The 10018-nt window shown below is 43.9% G+C and overlaps 1 long non-coding RNA gene across 5 annotated transcripts; it reads right to left on the reverse strand.

Annotated features, from left to right (window-relative positions):
- Positions 1-5771: 5771 nt before the first annotated feature.
- On the reverse strand, positions 5772-9413 carry LOC123052839 (uncharacterized). 5 transcript variants are annotated; one of them, XR_006425120.1, is made up of 4 exons: positions 8842-9413; positions 8427-8537; positions 7507-7977; positions 5772-7271 (listed from the first exon to the last, which is right to left on the reverse strand). It is a non-coding gene; the product is annotated as an uncharacterized lncRNA (long non-coding RNA). The 5 variants fall into 5 exon arrangements; XR_006425119.1 differs by lacking the exon at positions 8427-8537; XR_006425118.1 differs by having other exon boundaries at positions 7507-8537.
- Positions 9414-10018: the final 605 nt, after the last annotated feature.

A 10018-nucleotide genomic window follows, 5' to 3' on the forward strand; every position in this document is an offset into this window, starting at 1 on the left:
ATGCGTTTGTCCTAAGACGCCAGTGATAAACATAGGCACTGTAGCAACTTTATACCTCCTGTATGCCACTGTGGCAGCCCCTTGGACATATAAAAGGAGGCCCACGACGTACTGGAGGGGGAGATGGACTTTTGAACCTCTCAACCCAGCTTGCATGCGAGCAGCAAGCCGAAGCTCAAGAACACAGAATACACAACCAACCAGGACTAGGGTCTTACGCTTCTCAGCGGCCCGAACCTGGGTAAAAATCCGTCGTGTTGATCATTAGATCCGCTCTTTGCACCACCCGTCTTCCCTCCCGAACCGTAGAAGGGATCCACGTGATCCCATAGGTGTTGCTCACGCCGACATCTTTGGCGCGCCAGGTAGGGGGCGAGAGTTCTGCAAACCCGATCTAGGGGTTAGCGCGTCATTCCCTCGATCACCATGGCTCCCAAGAAGAAGGGGACCATGGCGGTCGGTCTGTCTGGAGCCGTGCTTCCTATGGGCGGCGCGGCGACCTCCGAGGCACCCCCGCCGGCGTCCGCACTGCGGTCCTCCCAGGTCGTATGCGACAAGCAACACCGCGATGTTGGTGGCCCCGGACGCCGTCGCGGGAAGAGCCACAACATCATTCCCGAGATGCACAAGGCCAGCGAGCACTAATGAGCCGCCAATGCTCCATATTCCTATTTTCTCTTCTTTCTTTTTCACAAAGGACAGAAGGTTCCCTCGCGTACAAGTTTGCCGGGGGAATAGAGAGTGTGGACGCCAACAGGCGACGCCAACAGGCGACGCTCGAGGTGGCATCTTGCGAAGAAGAATACAACAACAAAAAGATAAGTCACGGGACTTTGAGTAAATTTCTTTTAATATCAGGTTTATTTTCCTCGAATGGTCTCGGTTCTTGTATAAGGAAAACCTGCACGCGAAGGAACCTTATCGGATTTGGTTGCGCCCTTGCTCCGTTTCGAGTCTGCTCAACGGCTCAAGTGGCTGCACTAGAAATGGCAAGGTGCCTTGCCGGCAGTGGCACCCCCAACAGGCTGCTAAGGATCCATCCTCAAAGCGCTCACGGATAGGGTGCGCGCACCGGCGAGCCTTTCCCAGTAACGCGTAGGATGTGTATCGTACAAGGAGGAATCATGCGAGGGAGATAACATGCACTCAATCCACAAACATAGCAAGTTATATTGCAATAATAGTTGACGCAGCTCTAATTTAAGTGGCATTGTTTTGGGTACGGATCCATGGCAGCAAGGGGAAACGGAGCGCCTAGTCCCGGCGCTGACCTTCCACCCTCGTGACATGATAACCCACAAGTATAGGGGATCAATTGTAGCCTCTTTCGATAAGTAAGAGTGTCGAACCCAACGAGGAGCTAATGGTAGAAAAAATATTCCCTCAAGTTCTATCGACCATCGATACAACTCTACGCACGCTTGACGTTCGCTTTAGGTAGAACAAGTATGAAACTAGAAGTACTTTGTAGGTGTTGTTGAATAGGTTTGCAAGATAATAAAGAGCGCGTAAATAAAAAGTAGGGGTTGTTTAGGTAAAGAAGCAATAAAGTAAATATAGCGAGTTGTGCAAAAGTGGTGGTAGGAGTTGCGAAATTGTGCCTAAGCAATTGACTACTTTACTAGACCGATAGCAAGTTTTATGTGGGAGAGGCCACTGCTAGCATGTCATCCCCGACTTGGAATTCTATGCACTTATGATTGGAATTATTAGCAAGCGTCCGCAAGTACTAACGTTCATTAAGGTAAAACCCAACCATAACATTAAGATATATTGGTCCCCCTTCAATCCCGTATACATCAATTTCTATGCTAGGTTGAAACTTCTGTCACTCTTGCCCTGCAATACATAGTCCTATCAACATACAACTAACCCTATGGTGTGATCCACGCACGCGCTCATATGAAATCAATCATAGCAATTCATCGACCACCGATAGGACAACGAAAATCTACTCAGACATCATAGGATGGCAACACATCATTGAATAATAATATGAAGCATAAAGCACCATGTTCAAGTAGAGGGTACAGCGGGTTGCGGGAGAGTGGACCGCTGTAGATAGAGGGGGGGGGGAGGTGATGGAGATGTTGGTGAAGATGGCGGAGGTGTTGGTGAAGATCGCGGTGATGATGATGGTGGCCACGGCAGCGTTCCGGCGCCACCAGAAGAGAGGGGGAGAGGGGCCCCTTCTTCTTCTTCCTTGAGCTCCTCCCTAGATGGGAGAAGGGTTTCCCCTCTGGTCCTTGGCCTCCATGGCATGGGAGGGGCAAGAGCCCCTTCGAGATTGGATCTGTCTCTCTGTCTCTCTCTGTTTCTGCGTTCTGGTATTCTGCCCTTTCACCGTTTCGTATATATATGGAGATCCGTAACTCCGATTGGATTGAAACCTTCGCCGAGATTTTTTTCCTGAAAATTAGCTTTCTTGCGGTCGAAGAAGAGCAGCAACCGCCTTACGGGGGGGCCACGAGGGGGGCAGGCGCGCCCCCATGCCTCGTGCCCCCTCGGGCACCGTCTCGCGTTGATTCTTCTTTCCATATTCTCCAAATATTCCAAAAATATTCTCCGGCCGTTTTTATCCCGTTTGGAATCCGTTTGATATGGGGTTTCTGCGAAACATAAAACATGCAACAAACAGGAACTGGCACTGGGCACTGGATCAATATGTTAGTCCCAAAAATAATATAAAAAGTTGCCAAAACTAGTAAAAGTTATAGAATATTGGCATGGAACAATCAAAAATTATAGATACGACGGAGACGTATCAGCATCCCCAAGCTTAATTCATGCTCGTCCTCGAGTAGGTAAATGCTAAAAAAAAGATAATTTTTGATGTGGAATGCTACCTAGCATAAAGAAAGCTCATCCCTACAAAATCATATAGTCTGGCTATGCTCCATCTTCACCACACAAAGCATTCAAATCATGCACAACCCCGCTGACAAGCCGAGCAATTGGTTCATACTTTTTAACGCACTTCAGCCTTTTCAACCATCACGCAATACATGAGCGCAAGCCATGGACATAGCACTATAGGTGGAATAGCATATGATGATGGAGGTTGTGTGAAGAAGACAAAAAAAGGAGAAAGTCTCACATTGACACGGCTAATCAACGGGCTATGGAGATGCCCATCAATTTATGTCAATGTGAGGAGTAGGGATTGCCATGCAACGGATGCACTAGAGCTATAAATGTATGAAAGTTCAAACTGGAAACTAAGTGGGTGTGCATCCAACTTGCTTGCTCATGAAGACCTCGGGCATTTGAGGAAGCCCATCATTGTAATATACAAGCCAAGTTCTATAATGAAAATTCCCACTAGTATATGAAAGTGAAAACTCAAGAGACTCTCTATATGAAGAACATGGTGCTACTCTGAAGCACAAGTGTGGTAAAAGGCTAGTAACATTGCCCCTTCTCTCTTTTCTCTCATTTTTTTTTCTCTTCTTTTTTCCTCTTTTTTTTTCTTTTGGTGGGCTTCTTTGGCTTTTTTTTATTTGGGCTTCTTTGGCCTCTTTTATTTATTTTTAATGTTCGAAGTCTCATCCCGACTTGTGGGGGAATCATAGTCTCCATCATTCTTTCCTCACTAGGGCAATGCTCTAACAATGATGATCATCACACTTTTATTTACTTACAACTCAATATTACAACTCGATATTAGAACAAAGATATGACTCTATATGAATGCCTCCGGCGGTGTACTGGGATGTGCAATGAACTAGCATAGCAATGACATAAAAAAACGGACAAGCCATGAAAACATCATGCTAGCTATCTTACGATCATGCAAAGCAATATGACAATAAATGCTCAAGTCATGTATATAATGATGATGGAAGTTGCATGGCAATATATCTCGGAATGGCTATGGAAATACCATAATAGGTAGGTATGGTGGCTTTTTTGAAGAAGATATAATGAGGCTTATGTGTGATAGAGCGTATCATATCACGGGGTTTGGATGCACCGGCGAAGTTTGCACCAACTCTCGAGGTGAGAAAGGGCAATGCATGGTACCGAAGAGGCTAGCAATGATGGATGGGTAAGAGTGCGTATAATCCATAGACTCACATTAGTCATAAAGAACTCATATACTTATTGCAAAAGTTTATTAGCCCTAGAAGCAAAGTACTACTACGCATGCCCCTAGGGGGATAGATTGGTAGGAAAAGACCATCGCTCGTCCCCGACCGCCACTCATAAGGAAGACAATGAAAGAACACCCCATGCTCCGACTTCGTTACATAACGGTTCACCATACGTGCATGCTACGAGACTTGCAAACCTCAACACAAGTATTCCTCAATTTCACAATTACTCAACTAGCACAACTCTAATATCACCACCTTTATATCTCAAAACTATTGCAAGAAATCAAACATATCATATTCAGTGATCTACAAGTTTTATGTAGGATTTTATGACTAACCATGTGAATGACCAATTCCTGTCATCTCTCTAAATAGATATAAGTGAAGCAAGAGAGTTTAATTCTTTCTACAAAAGATATGCCCACGCTCTAACAAATATAAATGAAGCAAAAGAGCATTCTACAAATGACGGTTTTCTATGTGAAGAGAAACAGGCAATCCAAACTTCAAATGTTATAAGTGAAGCACATGAAGCATTCTATAAAGCCATAATCAAAAGATATAAGTGAAGTGCAATGAGCATTCTATAAATCAACCAAGGAATATCTCATACTAGCATGATGCATAAAAGAAAAGTGAAAACTAAATGCAAAAGACGCTCCAAGATTTGCACATATCGCATGAACGAAACGAATCCGAAAACATGCCGATACTTGTTGAAGAAAGAGGGGATGCCTTCCGGGGCATCCCAAGCTTAGACGCTTGAGTATCCTTGAATATTTACTTGGGGTGCCTTGGAAATCCCCAAGCTTGAGCTCTTGCCTCTCCTTCTTCTCCTCACATCGAGACCTTCTCGATCATCGAACACTTCATCCACACAAAACTTCAACAGAAAACTCGGTACGATCCGTTAGTATAATAAAGCAAATCACTACTCTAAGTACTGTTGTAAACAAATTCATATTTTATTTTTGCATTGTAGCTACTGTAATATAACTTTTCCATGGCTTAATCCACTGATATAAATTGATAGTTTCATCAAAACAAGCAAAATATGCATCAAAAACAGAATCTGTCTAAAACAGAACAGTCTGTAACAATCTGAACATTCACCATACCTCTGGTACTCCAAAAATTCTACCAAAATTAGGAAAAATAAAAAATTTGTATAGAAAGACAGTGCAAAAACAATAAGAACCATTTGACGTTGCAGTAAAAAATGTAAAATCACACAGTACAGCCAAAGTTTCTGTCCTGCACCGCACAAACCAACAAGCATTGTAAACATCCTAAAGGCAAACTTGGCACATTATTTTTACTAGTAAAAATGCCCGTGCGTTGCAACGGATATAAACAAAAAAATGTATGTGGTGAATTTTTATTGAGCAAAACTGTATTAAAAATACTTAAAAGCACCAAATGTGATTTTTTAAAACAGGTACATATCATTAACGAGTACTTTTGAGTATTTTGCAATAGGAGAGGCTTTTGAGTATTTTTGAGTATTTTGCAATAGGAGAGGCAACGGGTGTAAGCCTCTCCTGAAAGTCTAAGCCTCTCCTATTGCAAACCCTGAAAGTCTAAGCCTCTCCTATTGCAAAACCATGTAAGTTCAAGTAGGCTTTTCTTTACTTTGCTTGCAGGGGCATCAATAATTTGTTTTTTAACTTGATCTTCCATATCATTATCCAACCTCTCAACCTGTTTGTCTTTGTCTTATTTTTCAGATTTGTTTCGGTGGTTGCAAGAACATCACTACTCATTTACCAAAACTAGAGCCTGCTTCTTTGAGCATCGCATTGTTCTCATCTTCTCCTTGACAATGTTGTGCAGCTGCCTGGTTGGATCTAGCCAATTAAGCTCAAAAGTTGATTCTTTCTCTTCATTAGGCCCAGCAGAGTTAGGAAGGAACCCGACCACAGTCTATATCACGTGCTCGTCAAATCAGCAGGGAACTCACCTAGCGATGCCAACCTGAGCCTCTGAATCTCCTGCTCCTTCTCGTCACACATAGAAGGCAAGTAAATAAGCACGAGAAGAGAAGCATCATCTTGGCGAGTAGGCCCCACGCTGACCTCTCTTGTACGTTGCTGAGCAGGCACTTGCCTGTAGATCATGGCATGTAGAGGCGGCAGCGACGACTGCATGTACTGTGGCATCGGGGGTGGGATCGCTCCCTAGTGTTTGATGATTGGCATGCCTAGCACGCGCCTCTGTGTCCGTCGTCTCCAATGATCCTGCCCCTTTGTTGGCTCATGCGCCGCTGTAGTCGGTGTCGACTTGCTTCTCTCATTATGCTCCTCCAAGGCGGCGCCCTTCTTAGAAGAGACGTAAGTGGCTGCTGCCGCTCGCCTGCACAGCAACCGGACTTTGAGCCTGAGGCGTGCCTGCGTTGCTTGCGACAGAGCTTGGAGACGATGTGTGCCCCTGATGCACCAGAATGTTGTCGTTGTTGTTCTCAGGCACCACCAGCTCAGGGACAAGTACGCCTTCAAATTCGAATCTGGCGTCACCGTAAAAGAGGAATATGCTAGAAACTCTCACTTTAGTCTGAAACATTTGACTGTTTATTAGATAGGAACATGCAATGTTGAACTGGAATTTAAATGTTTTGGTTGCAAGTTAACTCGGGACCACTCTTGTTGTCAGATATTTGTGATGTGAGTAAAACCATTGTACTACATATATAAATTGCATCAATACAGTTTATTTTACAAAAGCACACAATACAGTAATTTAGGATATAGACCAGAGGTTTCTATAGAATCTAAGCATTTAAAAGGAACATATTTTCACTCATGCTGCCATAACAATTTGACAATAAGAACTACATTTTCGGCAATATAATCGAGAAATTATCAATCGCTAAGACCCTAGCTAGAACCCAATAATGATTTATAACAAGGATGGTCAAGCAAGAACAAGATCAACACCATCTTTGAAGTTTCGTCAAGCATGTGATGTACAGCAACCAACAATGGTGGAGCAAAGTGAGTTGTACCTGAATAGTGCCCGACCGAAGCGACTCAGTGTGAGATTTCGTAGCCACAACCATGGCAAGCGTGCACAGCCTCACCATGAGAGAGAGAGGGCACCAAAGCCATTTTGGCTCAAATAGGATGAAGGTGTTAGTGGTAGGAGAAGGATATGCCCCTGGTCGTTGCGTAGACAGCTCTGTGCATGCAAATACAATACAAAAAATTGTTGAAATTGTCAGCTGAATAGCAAATTCAGTTAGAATTTCGTGTCAACATAAAACCCCAATTTAATGGGATCAAGAAATCTTCTTTTTACAAAAATAATAAACGTAAGCGCTAGAACAATAGTTGTACCTAAATAAAGTTTATAGATGCACATGAATAGATCCACACGAACAGAGCCAAACGAAGGGTCGAGTCAGTAACCTCACCATGATCCGAGATAATTGCTATCCATCTGGAGGCGACTCCATCATTGCTATGGAGTAGAGCTACAGAACCGCAGAACAATATCTCTCCTCATGAAAACCGGGGTGAGAAGAACATGTAGAGGAGCATCATATTAGGTCACATAAGGTGCGATGTCAGGCACGCCAGCAGCCGGCAATGGCATAGAGAAGAAACATAGCAGAAGCAACTGAGCGAGGATGTAGTGGATCAATGGGAAGGTCAACGCAGCAGCTTGGACCAATTGAATTGATGGCCATTAGATAGGTCGGTGAAAGAGAATTGGGTGGCGCTTGGCTAGGGTCTTTCTTTGCAATGTTCTTCTTCTTCGGGATTGCACTCCATCGCCACACTTCCTCGTGGTCTTCTCCATCCCCCTAGACCCCCCCCCTTCTTCTCACGCCGTCCCGCGGTCTCGTGTCGCTCGATGGCCTCACTGCTCGGTAGCTACTTCACTGTAACAATGGGAACGAATCTTGTTTAGAGAGAAGTTTTTGTCAGTGAAAAGTACAAAATGCATGGATCATCATGAAAACGAATAGCAGTACATCATAACCAAGTGAAGAAATAAATAAGTGAAAGGAACTTGCAGAAATCAATTGCTTATGCAAGGATAATCTGCAAAATATGTTTGTTAAGACAAATCTAAAAACCAAACTGCTTGTGTGACTCTAATTACGAATTAAATTGCTGAACCAAATATGTTTGTCAATACAAATCTGAAAACCAAACTGCTTGTGTGACCTTAATACGAATTAAATTGCTGAACCTCAGTATAGTGGAAAATATATTAATAACCTACAGGGTAAGACTTCCAATCCTATTGTTTGCTAGCATGCATAGCAATGTGACTCCCAGCATACACCAACAATGCAAAAAAATTAGAGCTGGAAAGCATGAATACCTAATACAAAGAACATAATGATGAAAAACTAATCCAAGCTGAACAGAATCAAATCCTACAGCTCATCCATCTTATGAGGAAAGGATTCCTGCTTCCAAAATCTAATTGTCTCTGCAAATTCATATGACCATTATAAGAATAATTAATATATCTCACCATGAGCGCCCAGATCTTATTGGAGCTGCTGTGTCTAGGCATAAAAAGTGCAACACCTAACTGTAACTTCTTTATACGATTGAAGAAAATTTGATATACATTTGTCAAACAATAGGAGCCGGCGTACCCATGTGTCTTGAGATTCCACATGATGTAAATTAATTAGCAACGCATTATTCTAGTAACCCAATTAAATCCTACCATCATACAATTTTTTGAATCATATGGAAGGAGAGTTAGTCTCATATGTGGGATTTACCTCAAGGATCTGTGACTGAAACTGGCTAGGACAAACACACAAACACCTTGTGTGCAAACAATAACTGAGGACATGCACAAACACATGTGCGTCTAAATTGAGGTGGAGGGTGGTGCAGAGGGGGCGGAGAGGTCGCGGGAAAGTGCAGCGACGACCGGCCGGTGGTGGCTCTGGTAGAGCGACGAGCGCGAGCCCTCCCGGGCGGCATACAACGAGGAGCTCAGGCGCGCGAAGGAAAGGAGGAGATGAAGCAGACTGGTGGTGCAGGATGCTTCGATCACCTCCGTCATCCATCGGCCGGCGGTCGGCGCGGCACCGGACCAGCTGGCGGTGGCTCTGGTCGAGCGGCGAGCGCGGGCCCTCCTGGGCGGCGTACAACAAGAAGCTCGGGCGCGCGAAGGAAAGGATCAGCTGAGGCAGACCGGTGGTGAAGTGTGGTCCGATCACCGGCGTCGGACATCGGCAGGCGGCCGGCGCGACACCGGATCGACCGTCACGCAGGTCGTGCGCCTCCTGGCGGCTGGGATCAGGAGGAAAGGGAGAGAGAGGAGAGCCCGTGGTCGTGTCTGTTCCTGGGGACGAAACGTTTTTAGTACACATTGGAAAAAGACTGCGGGTTTAATACAAAAAACAGCGGGGAGTTTTAAAAAAAAATCTACGACGGTGAACCCGACAAAGTCGATACGTGCTTTATTATTAGGGAAAGATAATACAATGGAATTGTACAAGGGGATAATTATTTTTGTTGAAAAGTTTCTGTAATTAAGATTCACAAAGTTTCCATGGGCATGAATAAAGTTCAAGGACGTCCCCCACTTTCAACAATGCTTATCTTTCTCACTTTCACTTTCCTTTTTGAAAAGTTTTGGGTTCCCCTCTTTATTTTTTTATTTTTAAACTATATAAAAAGTACTCAACAGAAATAAATGACTCTCTAGAACTTCTGGGTTGTCTCCCTGGCAGTGCTTTTTTTAAAGCCATTAAGCTAGGCATATAGTGCTCAAGTAATGAATTCACCCGGATCTCAAGGTATATCAAAGCCAATTTTAATTAACAATGATTTGTAATTTAGTAGTGAGCACAAGGTAACATATATCATGTAATGACGAAGTCTAACTCTGTTCCTATGCATCGGCATGTCATAAAAGAACAATTCATGCACACAAAGTAAAGGCCA

The sequence above is a fragment of the Triticum aestivum genome, chromosome 2D (assembly GCF_018294505.1).
Source record: "Triticum aestivum cultivar Chinese Spring chromosome 2D, IWGSC CS RefSeq v2.1, whole genome shotgun sequence".
NCBI lineage: Eukaryota > Viridiplantae > Streptophyta > Magnoliopsida > Poales > Poaceae > Triticum > Triticum aestivum.